Raw genomic sequence first — 17,310 nt, 5'->3', positions numbered from 1 at the left:
AACTTTGGCAACTTGCAGACCTAGTCAGCTTGTGACCCAACATATGAATCTTTCTTTTACAAACTAATTCTGAGAACTTTGCGAAGACTTTTCAGTTTAACTTCCAGAACTGCTTTATCCTATACAAGACTTTAGCCCATTGACTTTGGCCTAACCTATTGCATTGAATCAACTCCTCTGGTGAACTCAAACTATTTGCACTGTTTAAGAGTAACTGTAATATTCGTTTTATTAACATATGCTTTTGTGCTCCTACTTCAAATGCTCTGAATGCCATTTTGCTCCTCTTTCAAAGTAGTTTAAATGCCTCAGAACCTGATCTTGTGAAGTACTGAAGTGTATTTTTGTTTGATATAGTTTGCCTCCTTCTAGTGAATGCTTTATAACTGACTGTGAAATAAATAAATTAATAAGTGTTTTACCAAGAAACCTTGAGTAGAAGAGTCTATTTGAATACTTGTAATTATAGACCTCTGTGTAACATCCTTACAGCTCACATTCCCCCTTGAGATGAGCCTGGCTGCTCAGCAACGCTACCACAGAACTGTGTAGTACAGACTTATACCAAAGGTTGGTTTTGCTTAGACCTGTAATCCTAGTTGTGTGTAGTGGTCCCAAAGGGTACTGCATACAAACTTTGCCTAACACCCTGTAACACAGTACTTGTTTTAGTATGGATGAAAACGGCAAAATGGAACAGAGACAATAGGATGCAGACAATAATACATATAAAGAAAAACCCAAAAATGATACATATTGTAAACAACCGACAGGATACATAAACAATTTCATATTTTAAATTCCAAGCATAATACAGTCTCGTAATTGGAAAATGAAATAAAATTACCCGGTAGGCACTCGAAGTTTTTGTTGACTCCAGAAAAGAAATGGATGCGGAATCTTGCTCCTTCATTATCAGCGCATTGTCACAAAGTGGTAAAAGGTAAAATTAGATTTGCATTAGATATGTGGGAAGATCCAACTCTCGATAATATGAACTTCTGCAAGTCTGTCGGGCTCACCATTAATATACTGGACGTGTCGGTGGTGTCATCACTTGCGAGGGTCTGTGCTTCCGTCAGTATGCTCTCCTAAAAAATGGACATGTCAAGCAACCGATTACGAAAAGATTATGCTTCTTTCTAAGGGCACTATGGCATTGTTTTCTATAGTCATAATTACTTTCTCTGATGCTCCATAAACCAGGTACAGATGTGTAGTAAAATGTGGTATAGTTAGAAAGTAATACAATCTGGTAAATATGCAAACTTTAGTACGACACATTTACACCGAAAGCACAAATCCGTTCATGTAGTTCTGTTCAGTACCCCACCACCTACAGCTAATTTATCATCCGGGAGTCACCTGAGGCAGCGTGTGCATGAATAGAGTTGGAATTGCATTTGGAAGCAACTTACATGATATTCTGAGTTGATACTTTTTTGTGTACTGCGATTGGTCGTACATATCCGGGGTAAAGTGCAGGCTGCAGATGCGGAATCGATTGGCCCTAGAGTCTCCCAAGACAGCCTGGGCTCTACTTTCAAGCTCGTCCACCGGAAATCCACAATGTCAAACCCATTCTCTTATTTAATCAATATCCCTCGGGAATGTATCCATTATTGTGCCCTTACTTTTGTCATGGCCCTTAGAACAGCAACCGAAAACCATGCAAGCAGGCATTCTTGAAAAATCTGTATAAAAAAGTACACATAATTACAAAACAATTCTACTGAATGCGTGAGCTTGATGGAATTATATCAAAGTTTTCTATGCAGTGTTTGTTGTGGTCAAAGAAGCAAAACCTGTGTAGCGTAGTCGAATATACACTGATAACTTTCATACAGATTTGATTGATGTGACGGAAATCGCAACGTGTTAAACGTCCGTTGAATGTACTTTCATGCATCAAAAGGAAACCTGCTTAAAGACATGGTCCGAGAAAAATGCAATTCTATCACAATAGACACTGATGAAATTTGCTATATATCGAGATCAGAACACTTTAAACAGTAGACCATGATAAAGTCAATGAGATGCATGGACATTACACTACTGGGTACATTCGTTTGAAATAGATAAACATTTTGAGATCACAAACAGATGATTAGGTGACCTGCCCTTACCTTGACTAACAATTAGATTTGGCAAGCAGGGTAGTTAGTAGCAGGAGAACCGGTATTGCGATCAAGAGTTGACTGGCAGTGCTCTTGGATGTTCTCAGGATAATTATCAAGGGTTTTTATAAAGGATTAGAAAAGTGGGTGTGTATGTGAATGAGTGACATGTTTCTAGCGTGGTCTGCTTCAGGGGAGCCGGCCTTGAGACACTAGGTCTGGGGAGGCCATGTGTACAATGGCCGCTGTGCGGCAGATACCTTTGAAGTGTACATGGCGTTTGGCACCTTGGCTGTTCCCACCCTGCCAGCCCCCTTGGGAGGGCACGGCCACAGGTGCGAACTGCCATTGATACTGGAGTGGGGATGGAGGGACAAGAGTTGTGCAGAAAAGACCAGGAACACTGCCGAATGGAGGCACACTTATGTGGATTGCAGGGGTGCGATCTGCTTCAGGGGAGCCTGCCTGGAGACACTGGGTCTGGGGAGACCATGTGTACAATGGCCCCTGTGCGGAAGATGCCTTTGAAGTGTACATGGTGTCTGGCACCTTGCCCGTTCCCAACCTGCCAGCCCTGCCAGGACAAGTGAGCGTGTCTTTGATTCACTGAAAAATTGAAACAACTATTCCTAAAAGTTGAATTGTATTTTATTTTGTTGATGGCACATATGTACTACACATTGTATACTTCAGGTTGCAGCACAGTGTGGGAAAATCCCTGTACTGACCGCTGTCACTGGGGAATTCGGCTTGAATGACACCAACGACACAGGCGGGTATTACTCGTCGAACGCAGTATCCAAGCCTCCCATGAAGCCACCATGTAAACGCACGATAGACCACCAGCCTGTACCACCTGTGGAAGAGAAACATACAAGCTGTAATTAAATTAACATAAGTGTATCAAACCATAGTTGAAAATGCAATCTTGTATCCTATGGCATAGTTCCCAGTACAAATGTTACTTCATAGATCAATCAACTTGGGCTTTAAAATGTTTCTGCCACCCAGACCCCATTTTAGGTCATTGCAGCAGTATTCACCTATGAATGTATTAATTCTAAAGTGCAGTGTGTCCCAATTTGGCAGCAAACTATTCGCATATATGTGTATGTATCTTACTTTTAGTATTCTAGTCTACTGCATCTGCTAAAGTGCATTGTATATGTGCTTGTGTGTGGACAGTCTATTGCTTGACTGACTCTTGGTTATGTTAACTGTACTTTACACCAAATCCTTGATTTCCATACTTTCTACTTTCCTGCCCAGCCTTGTTATTGAGTGACGTTTTAAAGACTTTGTGGTAAACCTTTGCAGATCTAGTAAGTTTGGCTTCTCAGAATCCTACACCAGGAGTGGTTTTGAAATCCTCTGCACAGTGTTAGTTCCTATCCTGGCATCACTATAGCAAGATAGTCTTAGGGCAATGTTCCTCAGTTCTGCCAAACGTAGGACCACTTACAGATTTCCCAGTAATATGTAGTGCTATAGTAAAACTAGTTTACTTTCAAACAGATTGGAGGAGAAATATGCTGGCACCGAACATGGGTTGTTTTCTATGCACACATTGGTTAGATGTTTCCATATTCCTTAGGTAAGGGGTGTGAAGAGATCAATTCTAAGTGGGAGAACAGGGCACCACCAAGTTGGAGCAAAACCATCTGTGGGAAATGTAGAAGAGCATATAGGCTTCATTTAAGGTGGTGGTGAGCTGGTACCAAAATACTACTAATGGCCTGCACTTGCAGAATAAAATATGCCACATGTAATGTACTGTAAAAGTACATACACATTTATTTAGCATTCCCTCGGGTTTAAAGAAATAGAAAAAAAGACTTTAAACTATACCAACAAAAGCAATTATATAGCTAAACACAATAAATAAGATCTATATTTAACCTCAAACCAAGAAACCCAGAATAGGAGACTAATCTAAAAAGGAAATACTAGGCCTGCACATATTCTATGACAGTTGGAAGAGAAGTTGTAAAACCCTATAGGAAACTGGCCCACAAATGATTACTGACTGCAAGTAAAGTAAGAAATAAAGTACTAGGCATGAATAGATCCCAGTTCATACTGAGGAACATATGGAAACCCTATAACCAAAAGTGGTTACTGTTATAATCTTGCTACTTATAGTACAGACTAATTGCTGTAATTACACATATCTTTAAATAAATCACTGGTACCTTCGAGAATTAATCTGTGTGCTAAAAACTCCCACTACCCCATGAAGGACCAGAGAAAAAGGTCTTGGTTCATGAAAGTACTTTAGTAAGTCACATAAAGAGTTCAGGCTTTCCAAATGTTTTCCCACAGGAATTAGTTGGACACATCACAAATGTCGGCTGGAATTATAGCGAAGTCTGGTAAGTGTTCCTCTTACCGAGCAGGAGGGGCAGGAGGGGAGACCAAGGGACTACCAGAGAGTAACGGCCCATGGTTCAAAAATGAGCAGACAGCGTAGCGCTGGGTGCAATGGGAGCAGAATGTCCACTCCAGACAATTAAAATGAACTGTGGTGGGGGACGAAGGGGAGATCGTCAAAACTCTGTTGCTGCCATGCTCAGGGTGGGGGGGGCATCTTAGAGCAGAAACAACTATGGTAATCTGGTAACAGGGGCATGTACATAGCACTGGCTGCAAGGAATTTGGTCCATGGACAGTGGGTGCACAGGTGGCAGTGTCGGGTTAGATCTGACAAGCGATAGGTGGGATCTCCTAATTATTTGCATAGTGGGCCTTGCATGTCTATCTCAAGGACGTAATCCTTGACATCCATATTTGCTAAACTCTGAATGCCACACTGCTTACATTTGTTATTTCCCAACAAAACTATATACCGCCGAAAAAAAAACCCTCCCCCCAGGAGTCACAAAACAATCAATGAACTGGTCTAATATAATGGCAGAAATGTACCCCAAATCTTGTTAAATAATGCAGTTTTCTTCTCTCTCTGATATAACACTCTCTCCATATCCGCTAGAGCATGCATCTCTGAAATCTATTCCTCAATAGTAATAGGGTTAGATGTTTTCCAATGTCTCAAAATTAGTTTCTTCCCCACCATTGCCCCACGAAAGATCCAAGTAGTCAGGTCGTCCAATAAATCCCCACAGCCTAGTACAATTGTCTTAAAATCCATATGAACCGTCTCCTCCAATCTTTTCACAGATCTGATCAAACTCGAACCACAAACCTCTCACCCTCGAACATCCCCACAACATATGCTCCAAGGTGCCCTCCTCATGTGAACACGCCCAACATTCCGAGCTGTCACTCATCCCTCTTTTCATCATTCTCTCAGGTGTCCAGTATGTTCTATTCAAAATCTGTGTTTGTTTTGTTGGCTTTGTTGTCATTACTTTATGATGTCATTTTGTGTACATATTATTTCTATGTTGTGTTGTGTTATTCTTTAAAATAAATAATTTAAACATTTGTTGTTTCCCCTCCATTGTTGCCGACATCTGGGTTGCTGTTCACGTGCTGCAAGTCAGGAGTTACTTTTCCCTTGTGCCTGCTCCACTTAGCCCACAAAGGAATGCATTTGTTTCCACAGCTTAATAGCTGTCTCTATGGTACTATTTTTTCTTCAGTTACTAATAGACGGCATTAATGGAGTGAAGCAGCGTTCTTTCCCCACACATCTGCCTCATCAGGTGAATCCTCTGTACATTGTAGTTTTAAATTCTTTTCATGGGATGGAACCCAGATTAAATCATTCCTCATAGGCATTTTTCTTCTTATGGTCTGTCATTCTGACAATCTGTGTGAGCCTAACCACACTAAAAGGAATGTAAGGCCAAAACCAGTGTCCCATTCTGGACCGCTGGTGTTTGTATGAAGCCTTCTTAAGTACACTCCACCAATCCCTTAAACATCCCTCTCTGCTTAAAATCTGTCTCCAGAGGGGGCATGGAAGAACCACCTCAGACTCTGCTGTCCTCAGCAGTGCTTTCCAGCTACAGGTGTGCCACCCACACCCCGACTCCTGATGTGCTGGACTCGCCCACCCCTCACCCTCCAACACTACTCTGGTTTGTAATTAATGTTGTTGACTCCACAACATCTCGATGGATTTCAATACCATTCACTAGCTTATGCGAAATAAGGAAAATGCCTGATGTCTCAATGCTATGAGCGTCTCTGGAAAAATCAGCTCTTCGTATGGCAGAATGATCATCGATGGTGCGCTACAGCTTTAAGGAAAAGCTGCAAGGAACCCTGAAGCCTGCGTCACAGAATACCTTTGAAGCTGTATCTGATAGCCACTTTAAAACAAATTGTAGAATAAACAAGTGTCAAAACATTTGCCTGATGACCTGTTTTCAGCTTTCTGTTTGTGTACATGGGTGTCACCAAACTGACATTGTGGGCTGTTTCTTTGGACGGGTGAGGTGGGCGGTTGCCTGGAGAATGAGTACTTTGAAGGGGCATGAGCGGATGTTCCCAGCTAGTACTCACGTATGTACAAACTCTGTTCCTATTTGTTCTTTTGGTGGCTCGATTGCAGGTCCGTTTGCTGTTCATCAATTGAGGATATCTTAAAAATTCTCCCTCTGGAAGATTGGCCACTCAAATCTGATCGAAGAACAGATTCCCTCTATTTGCCCGCGTTCCCCAGTAGGTTGGTGTGCCTGCTACATTTAGGTTTTCATCAAGCCATAACAGTTGTAACTTCGTTGGAACTAATTTCCACCCCATGAATGCATCCATTTCGTTGAGTGCTTGCCTTGTAAAGGCAATCGTACTCCCTCCCAGAAGGGATGGTTGGTCTTTAGGAAAGGAATTTAATTGGTTCTGTATGGGAAGGCCCACTGAGTTTCTAAGACGAGCCATACACTGGGAAGAGGTAGAATGCATCTTCAGCCCACAGCTTGGATTGCTGAAGTACAAAAGTGCTTAGGTATTTTTTTGAAGTGAGGAATTCTCACCCCTACCTGTATTGGGTTCAGGTGCAATCTGCTGATTGCACTCATAGACCTTTTCGATTACAATACAAATGTGGACAGGAACCCGTTTGTCTAGGTAAAGATTGATATGAACCATTCTACTGGGATCATTGAGGGCACATAGTATCAACGGACATTTGTTCCATTTTTTACCCGGCCCTACCATGAGCGGAAAAGAGGAGACCATTTGCCACTAGTCCCTCAATTTTATATTTCCTTTTATGTTCAGATGCAGCGTGCTATGAATATGGTTTGAAAACTGTATCCCCAGGTATTTAATGTTGTCTGCTGCCAGAGGAAAACTGCATCGTCCACATGGGCTTTTAGACTATACTTAAGTGGCATGACCTATATTCTACCTTGTAACCTGAGAAAGCAGAGTATTGTGCAAACTCCTCAAGAAAGGGAGGAAGGGAATAAAGTGGATCTTCAATGAATGCTAAGCTATCCGCGTAGGCTGCTACTTTATTCCCATCATCCTAGTGCCCGTTACTCTAATGGAGTAGTTTTATGCTGGTACACTGGAGAAACTGTTCCAGTGATAGGTCGAATAGGAGGGGGGGGGAACAGTGGGCAGCCTTGCTTAGTTCCCCTGCTGAGCAGGAAATAAGAAAAGGAGGCAGGGTGTTGGGTAAGATTTTCATCTTTATGATAAATCTTCTGGACCTGTCAACACCAGACTTTTTTCTTGGATTTGGTAATTATTTTACCTTGCCCCTAGGTGAGTGGGAATCTTTTTTTCCGTCTTGCGTCGTCTTTTACTCTTTTTATGGGTAACCTTTTTATGTCTCTCCTTTATGTCTCTCATATGTGTATGATTGGAGTTATAGTTTCCTAGAACTTTCGACCGACTGTAATATACGATGTCAGCATACAGCATTTTAAATGCAGTGACTTCCTTTTAATTCTCTTAATATTGCTTGGGTGAACTAATATTCCCAAGAAGTAGTGGGATTCGCATCCCCTTTAAATTGAGTTAAGTAAGCTAGCAAACCCCACCTTTTGTGGAGTATTGGGGAATAAAATGTATCACCTTTCTTTCTTACCTGGTAACATTTTTGTAACAATTTCAAGTTTACGGTGGCCGTGGTTTTACCTTTATGACTTTTAGTCTTTATTACTCGCTGGCTGTTAAATCAGCCTCTGTAGTGCACAGAAGGGCCACCATTCTTGTAGAATGGTGGGCTCCTTTTTTCACCCATTCTCATGTTCTTGTTTCTGAGGCCTTCCCCTGCCATTCTAGATGGAAACGACCTCAGTGGAAGTTTTGTCTTCAGCAGGAATTATTTGTATTCCCCGCCCAGGCTCCATAGTGTCTGAGAAGGCAGGAAGCGAGCGAGGAGTCCAAAACTCTGCAGCCCTTAGGGTTCCTCTCAGGCAAGGTCTAAAAAGACAGTCTCCAGTCAGAACAGCCAACCCCCCATGAATAGCCAGACCACCCCTTTTTGTAAACTGCAGGGAGAGATTGCAGAAGTTGTGCTGTAGTTCCTTAAAAATACTCAGAACCTGGAAGCTGCTAACAAGTCGAACACTGGAGCTGAATCCAAAGAAGAAAAGGAAGAAAAGACGTCAGCAGCGATTTCCAGCGAGCCTGCTGCAACCCTTTCTTCCAGTCGAACTGGGGGTCCCGAAAATGTGCTGTGACCTTGCTGGGCTGCTAACTGCCTAAACCCTGGAAACTAGAGCATGAGTGCGGTGCATGGTTTTCGGAAGTACAAATCCATCTGAAACTTTGGAATCCTGATGGATCTCCAGAGGCACAATTTGTACCCCTGAAGTCCCCTCACCACAGTGCAGGACCCAAGAGGGTGAAGAGAATCCGACCAGCAATATTTGTTCTTCATCTGGCTGCTATAAGAAGTCGCCAAATCCACAGAGCTGTGAGAATCCATGAAGAAACCGTTTCTGGCCGCCTCCTCTGACTGCTGCTGCAAGTTTCTATCCAGTGTCCAGGTCTTTCGTCTCCAGAAAAAGAATCCATGGACTAAGTCCTGTGCTGCTGCATCCTGAAGGCATCCACTCAGCTCTTCTTTTCTCCTAAGGTACTGTGTGGGCCGGGGTATTACTTGCGTCTGGTGTGCATCCCGTGAGGCTGATTGGGTGATTTGTGTGGTTGCCCATACCACTTGCCCAGGCCTAATGCTGGAACACATTTATGGAGCCTTCTGTGAAGTCCCTGAACACTTTGGCTAACTCTGAAAGTGAATACTTACTTTTTTTTATTGTTCATTTTAATGTGCCTATACATGTGTGTATGTGTGTGCGTGTGTGTGTGTCAACCTGTGTGTGTCAAGGCGCAACAAGACAAGGGGGGGGGGGAGACAATCCTACTATGCGTTGTACATTTTGTATTATGCAGATATTTATAATGTGCTTAATACCGGAGGTTGAATTTAAGTGCGGATCCAGGATTTGAACCATTGTTGCTCAGCGTGGTCTTGCTTCCAAGACCCGCGCATTGCCACTGAGCTATCCTCCCTTGTAGAAGATCTCCTATGGGCCTTTGACTTTCCTGCAACTGAACCCTATCTCGACCTGCCAGCAGCTGGCACATAGACCACTAGAGTCCCTCTTCTCCTTCTGAGAGAACTCGTGCAATAGACTAGAGAAGGACTGGATAAGAAAAGGATTCTGCCTTGAAAGTATTACAAGTGCTAAAGTACTTGCTAAAGAAGTTAGTGTAGTAACTGTATCTCTGTGAAGGAAGAAGTTACAAAGTGTCGTTAAGTTTATGCTTATCTTTTTGAGTTGCATTTTGCCTCTTTAAAATGTTTAAGTCACTTTACTAACTTCGAATGGTGTTTTCTCACCTTCTCAAAAGTAATTTGTTGCTACTGTTTTATCATTGCTTAACTGAAGGAGTGTAAAAGCTTACCAATAGGGTTTACCAGCCTTGACATACATTGGGCCTCATTACGAGTCCGGCGGTGGTGGTAAAACCGCCTGGTTACCGCCGGACTCGTATTACCATTCCGCCTCCGTGATTCCCGGAATTACCGGGGCATTACAACCCGGGTTTTCCGGTAATCACGGAGGCGGAATGGTGTTAATCCCCATTCCCATCGAGTCCTATGGGACTCGATGGGAATGGGGATCATGGAAACACCGGCAGCACCTCGTAATGCTGCCGGTGTTTCCTCGGCCGCCTGCAGGCAGGGGGTGTTAAACCCGCCAGGTCAGACCTGGCGGGAACATCACCTCCCGCCTGCAGGAGTCAGGATCAGGCGGTCCGGAACCAGCGGTGGCGGCGGGTTTACCGCCACCGTTATTTCCGGACCTCCTGAGTTATAATGAGGCCCATTGTCTCTTAAAGTGTAACATTGGGTTTTGCTTTCCCTGTTATGCTTCATATAGATCTAAAACAGTCATTTAAAGGTATATAGGTCTTACTCGGCTTGATTAGATGCTGCTCTTCTAAAATTATAACCCTAGGTTTTGCTTCCCTGAATTGCTATGGTGCTATTCTAAAATGGGTTAATAAAGTTCTTACTTAGCTTAGAAACTGTATCATACACTACATAAAAGTATACTGGCTTTAATTCGCTATTAGATAAAGGATAGTTATGTGCCCCTAAGTCAATTACTTACCTTTTATTTATTTTGACATTTGTATAGCGCACCGAACCTGGGGGCATCTGTTACAGGTTACAGGAGGTTAGTCATGGGTAATACATTAGTTACAGGAAATGGTTACTATGGTTCAGAGCTTAAATGATGCATACAAGTTATATAGAGCTAGATATCGAACAGGAAGGGTTACAATGGTTCAGAGCTTAAGTAATATGTTAGTCATATAAAGCTAGAATTCTAAGAAGGTGGAGTTGGCGGTGCCTACAATTGAAGTGTTCGGTGTGTTCAGCTAAATTTGGGGGTCTTGTGAGAATAACCATGTTTTGAGGCCTTTGCGGAAAGACCTGAAGGATTCATCAGATCTTAGCACTAGAAGGAGGGTGTGCCAGAGTTTGGCCGCGATCACCAGGAAGCTGCTTCCTCCTGCTTTCTGGACAGGTAAGGTGAGGCAGTCTTAGAGATGCATTTGAGAGTCATTGCCAGCATTTTAAACATAATGTGTTCTTGGACTGTGAGCCAGTGCATGTTTTGTCTGGCTGTGGAAATGTGGTCTTTTTTAGAGAGGTTTAGAGCTGCTCTTACGGCGTTATTTTTAAGGACCTGGAGTTTTTTTTTAATGTTGCAGACATTGGTACCTGTGCAGAGGTTGTTGCAGTAGTCGATCCTGGATAATATGAGGGCTCTAGAGAGTGTGATGCAGCTGTCCGTGGGTAGGAATGACCTATCAGTTTAACAGTGTGTGCTGCTGCTGATGCAATACCGATGGCCTGTCTAGTTAGCAATAGTGTGGAGTCTAGGTACACACCCAAGGTCTTTACCTCTTTGGCAACAGAGATTTAATTCCCGTCTACGGAAAAGGCTTTGTATGAGCCGCTGAGCGTGTTTAACCGATGTAGTGTACCGATGAGTAGTAGTTCGGTTTTCTCATCATTTAGGCATAGTCTGTGTTGTGCCATCCAGGCCTGGATGGTTTGGTATAGTTTGTTTAGTGCATTGGAATCCGTGTCATAGTTTCCAGAGATGGGTAAGAGGATTTGGTTGTTATCCGCATAGTTGGTGTAGGTGACACCCTGAAAATAGAAGAGGCCAGAGGGGTTTGGTGAAGATATTGTATGGTGTCGTTGAGACACAAGAGGCTTGAGGCACTCCACAAGGCACTGGTGCAGAGGGGGAGGGGGTTGCTGCTGCGGTGGAGAACACTCTCATAGTGGTGTCAGGAAGGACTCTGTACCGGCTGGCTTTGGCCGAGAAATGGGCAGCTGAGGAGAGATGTTGGCCCAAGTATTGTACCTTAAAATACATTGTGTCTTAAAGTGGAATTGGGATTTGCTTTCCCTGATTTGCTAAGTGCATTCTAAAAAAGTTGAGTGTTCCTACTTATACCTTCTGGAGGGGCATCAAGCTACTCAATGAGGAGTTGTTTTACTAGCTCTGAACTGAGTTCTAAAAAGTAATGTTGCAAGGTGCATACTTGTAATGGGGTTGGTTTATTATGTGATTTCTATAACGAGTGTCACTGCATGACTGACAGGGTATACTACTCTTGATCTACTGATGGTATTCTAAAAGTATATCTAACCTGGTTTTACTCCCCATGAATAGCTCACTGCCATTCTGAATGTGTTGGAAGTTTGACTAACTAGGACTACTGATTGTATACCTAATAAGGTTATATTTGGGTTGTATCCCATAAGTATTAAGTTGTTTTTTATAATTGTGCTTATATGATGTTGATAGTATTTACCTTTCCCAAAATGTATCTTTGTCTACATTTCTTTAAATAAACTCTTTATTTTTACAGTACATAGGGCCACATTACAAGTATACCGGTAGAAATTTGTAATTACCGGCATGCCGGTGATACCGTGTCTGTGCGGCACTGCTGCTGGAATCAACGGCTGATTCCGTATCAGCGTGCATGCGCATTCCAGCATGCCGAAAACAGTTGCATCGGCATGCCGATAATACCACCAAACTCCCCCAAAAAAAGAAAAACGGCACCTTCGATGTCGGTAATTCTGAATCTGGCTTCCTGTTCCCAGACTTACCAGCACTGTATTACCTGCGGGCATTAACAAAACACAATCCATTGCAATCCTCAGTGCATAGGAGCCACATCCAAAGCACTGACAAAGAACCACAGACATGTCCACAAGGCTACCAGCTGCACAGAGGCGCAAGCCGCGGTTCAGTGAGGCTGAACTTAATGTGCTGGCAGACACGCTTGTGGAAAACGTTGAAGTGTTCAGCTGTGATCTACGCTGGCAAACACAATTGCGCAAAAAGGCCATCTGGGAGGAGGTGGCCCGGAAGGTCTCGGCGGTCGGGACAACCCCCAGAACAGTTGGGGACTGCCACAAGAGGTGGGACGATCTATGTCTCAGGTTGCGGAACCTCCTTTCTGCACAGCACACCCCGGTCATGGCCACAGGAGGCGGACCTGCATCGCCTATCCAACTCTAGCCCTGGGAAGAAACATGCAGCATTGTCATGCACCTGGAGGCCATCGAGAGAGTAGGAGCTGCGGAGGCTGGAGGTGCAACATCTGATGAGGCTGGTGAGTCCCTGTAAACCCAAAGTCAGATCACACACCTTGTACCCTGTATGCAAATGAGTAGGTCAACATGTCCAGTATGTCGTACCCAAAGCCAGTACAGCCCTGCTGGCGGTCCACCCACCTTCAAACTGATTGCACACATCCATATAGAACTTGCTTGCAAGCCACATCCATACACCACTCACACATCACACAGGCCCCTGTATCGCCCTCACAGGATGCACCTGCAGTCACTCAGACACACACATCCCCCTAGCACTGCACAACTGCTGTTGTCACTGCCGTGCTACCACATGCCCAAAGTCACGTCAGTGTCAAGCAACTCCTCCACCAGCAAATGACAAGATGCAAACATCAATGATATTTGTGCCCCACTTGTCTCATCCACCATGTCCCATCCCGCTATATCATCCCCAATGCAGCAACTGCCATAGGCAGCAGTCACATGTGTAACCGATCCGTGTCACAATCAGCTACAACACCATGCCATGCAGCTTGTGTGGCACACCCATAACACCCAAACCGGGAAACACCAGTAACCCAAGCAACAGCCACTGCACACACCATGTCCGCACACCACACATACACCCACACAGCATCCCTGACTCATGCATGTGTGCACCATGCCATGACAACACACTTATATCGGAAAGTACTAGCACTTATGCCTGTCTGATGAATCCGCACCCATCACTGATGCCCTGCCTTTGTGACCCACACAGGCACATCATCCGGCAATGAGGCTGAACAGCCTACCACATCCAGGAACACCAGGCCACACCACCGCCGGACCACCGCCTCCACCCAGGAGTCTAATGCATCCACCACCAGATGGGAGCGGTCAAAAACTCCTGCACCTCAGCCACACACAAGCCAGGAGGCACCTGCCACCCAGCTACCTCCACATCAGGTGGCACCTGCCGCCCAGCTACCACCATGCCAGGTGACACCTGCAACCCTTCCGCAAGGGGGTCCACCTGACAGCATAGGGGACAACGGTGATGTCGAAAGTGAATCTAGCGACCAGAGCTATGCAGAGGCCAAGGGCTTCAGTCCTGTGGGCCCAATGAGCTCCCAACCCACACAACCACCACCCCTATGCAATGTTAAGGATATTGAGGGGCGCCTGTCCAGGATGAGGCACAACAGCAATCCATGGCCACAATGGTGCAACAACACCTGCATGAGGCCCAGCTCATGTGGGTGGCACTTCAGGCCACCTCCAGGAGGGCCGCACGGGCGCAGGGCAGAGCCACAGGAGTCAGTTATCTGGCACAGCGTGTGAGGGAGGGGAATGGGGTAATGTCATCACTGGTAGAGTCAATATCCGTGTTGGTGCAGGCACTTGTGGACCAACGGCACATGCCCATATCACTGGCACCCTCCACAAGTTCGGCTACTGGAAGTTCCCTTGCAAGCAGCCCAGGGGGTAGATCAGAGCAGCTGTCTCGCCCCGCAGAAGGACTCACCCCTCATCCTAAAAGGGGATGTAAATAGGCCACAGATTGTGTGTGTGTGTGTGTGTGTGTGTGTGTGTGTTTGTGGAGGGATAGTTGGGGAGGGGCTGTGGAGATAGTTGGGAAGGGCGTGTGGGGAGGGATAATTGGGTGGGATAGTAGAGGGAGTTAAGGCCTTTCAAGATTGCAAATATTTTATATCACAATATATTTCGTGTTGGCAAAAAAAATCATGACTGGACATTGATCTTTCAGTGTGAGTGCATTTATTCATGTACAGTGCTCAATGTCCTGTGCCGTGTGTGTAACGGGTGCTCAAAAGTAGTGATCAATAAGTTCCCCACGTGTGGCATGTCCATCTCTGCCATCGCAGCGCTGTGCAATAGCCTCCTCATCAGTGCCCTCCTCAGCATGCCCATGTTGGGGGACAGGGGGACGTTGCATCTGATGCACATGTTGTGCAACATGGCACATGCAAGCACAATCTTTCCAACCTTTTCTGGGCTGCTGAACAGCTCCCCCCCCCTGCCCCCGATCTGCTGAGGCAGCGGAACCTGGCCTTCAACAGGCCAAAAGTCTTCTCAATGGTGCAGCGAGCACGTACATGGGCACGGTTGTACACCTGCTCGTGGATGTTGTGGGGTTGCCTGACGGGGGTCATTAACAATGGAATCGGGAGATACTCCGCATCACCTGCACGGGAGCAACAGAAAGTGTACATGTCAATTTCCTGGTTATATCATGTTTGCACCGGCTGTATGGTGTACATTTGATGAGAATAACATGCACAAGCAAAATTGAGTTTCGCTAGGATATTTTAATTTTCGTCTACCAGAAGGGCACTTGGTCAGTATGCATATGGGGTGTGTGTTATGCAGTTGCATTCACATGGACCATTCATACAGAAAATGAGATGCATCACTTCTCGTACAACTGACACCCATGAAATGGATGTATGTCAGTTATGTGTCACAAATGAAAATCCAATATATGGCCAGGTACTCTTAGTATTACCATGATGTGCAGGTGTGATTTTGTGTTACTAACGGTATGCAGTCTTCATGTCAAAATCTCAATATAGACATGCCTGTGTCGTGACTCGTATGACAATAACACATATTGATGGAATGTGTGTGTGTGGTGAGGTATAGTATCTAGAAAAGGGTAAGGGAGGGTATTTAGGGGTGGTAAGCAGTGGTTTGGAGTAACCCCTCTAAAAATCATATATTGGAGAGGATATATCTTTCAATGATTTTACATTTTGCTAGTTTCAGTATAATTGAATTGAAAAGTATCCGTAATTAAGACATGTATCTGGTACTAATAGGCAAACTGTACCTGTCAATTGTGTGCAGCAAGATGTTTTGGGGGTGGTAGCCTATGCATTCTGTGGCTGTGCATCATGGGTTGTGGGTTCACGCGACTGTGTTTTTGCTTGTTGTTGTAGTCACAATGGTGTGGTGCATTCTGGTACATGTCGTTTTTAGGAAGTCGCTGTACGGAATAGCTGTAGTTATGAATGCACTGTATATTTATCATACATAGAGGCACGGCTGTCCAGGCCTTGTACTCTGGCATGGTACTACTGTGTTGCACCTTGACTTAGACCTGCACATTTCATGCTCTCAAAACACTGAGTAGGATCTGGTTTGACAATTGTGGGTAAGATTTTACCTTGCTATTATTCTTCATCTACCTTTGCCTTTTAGCGGCCTCTGTGCACCTTCACAGAGGTTTGGTAATTGATTTAGAAGATTCCAGTAGGAGTAATGATGGATTAATGCGTGCAGTGTGCAAACTCCACTGGTCATGGGTGTCATACTAGAACATGATTCAACACTGCACATGGCCTAGTAGTTCGACTCACCCAGCAGCCAGGTCTGCTATGCTGGTTACTACCCCCGCCAATTCAACACTGCACAGGGCCTAGTTGTTGGACACACCCAGCATCCATGTACGCTGTCCAGTGTGTCGTGCCATGTACTGAGGCAGCGTGGAGTTCCGCAGCACCATGGAGTCATGTGTTGAGCCAGGAAATCTTGGAAAGAAATGGGTGTTGAGGTAGTGGGCATCACACACCATCTGTACGCTCAGTGAATGGAAAAGCTTTCTGTTGCAGTACACTGCCTCCAAGGCATGCCTGGCCACAAGCTCAACATGTGTGCAGTCCACTGCACCAATTGCATTAGGCATGCCTGCAAGGGCATGGAAGGCTATTTTTTTCATATTCACCTCGTCAGCAGTCCGGGGTAGGCTGGTGTGGTCTTCTACGTGGCTGAGGAGTGCATCAAGCACCTGGAAGAGCACACAGGAGAAACAGGGTTGTGAGATACCATGCAGCTGCCCAACTGTGTGCTGATATGTGCCTGTGGCAAGGAAGTGCAGCACACACTGCCTTCAGCAAGGTGGGGGATGGCTGTGCAGATGATAATGAGGCTCACCAGGTCATCATGTATCGCGTCCACTATTGTGGTGATGGTGTCCTTATCTAACCGGTACAGGGTGTGGATTTGAGCGGGGTGAGGTTGAATGGTGTAGCCCTTAAGCGACGAATGGGTGGCTGCCTGCGGGCTGCAACCTGCTGGACATTGCGGATTAGCTGAGCCACAATAGCCCTCCTTCTCCTCAAGTGCCTCAGCTGCATCCTCCGC

General features: G+C 45.0%; 1 protein-coding gene across 2 annotated transcripts in view; it reads left to right on the top strand.

Moving 5' to 3' along the window:
* The window catches only part of ASH2L (ASH2 like, histone lysine methyltransferase complex subunit), a 1,246,012-nt gene that overhangs the window by 412,224 nt on the left and 816,478 nt on the right, over nucleotides 1-17,310 (top strand). The window lies entirely within an intron of this gene.

The sequence above is a fragment of the Ambystoma mexicanum genome, chromosome 10, assembly GCF_040938575.1.
Source record: "Ambystoma mexicanum isolate Mex_15411 chromosome 10, UKY_AmexF1_1, whole genome shotgun sequence".
Classification (NCBI taxonomy): Eukaryota; Metazoa; Chordata; class Amphibia; order Caudata; family Ambystomatidae; genus Ambystoma; species Ambystoma mexicanum.
Note: the sequence above shows the minus strand (reverse complement) of the source record. Positions and strands in the feature narration are given on the sequence as shown.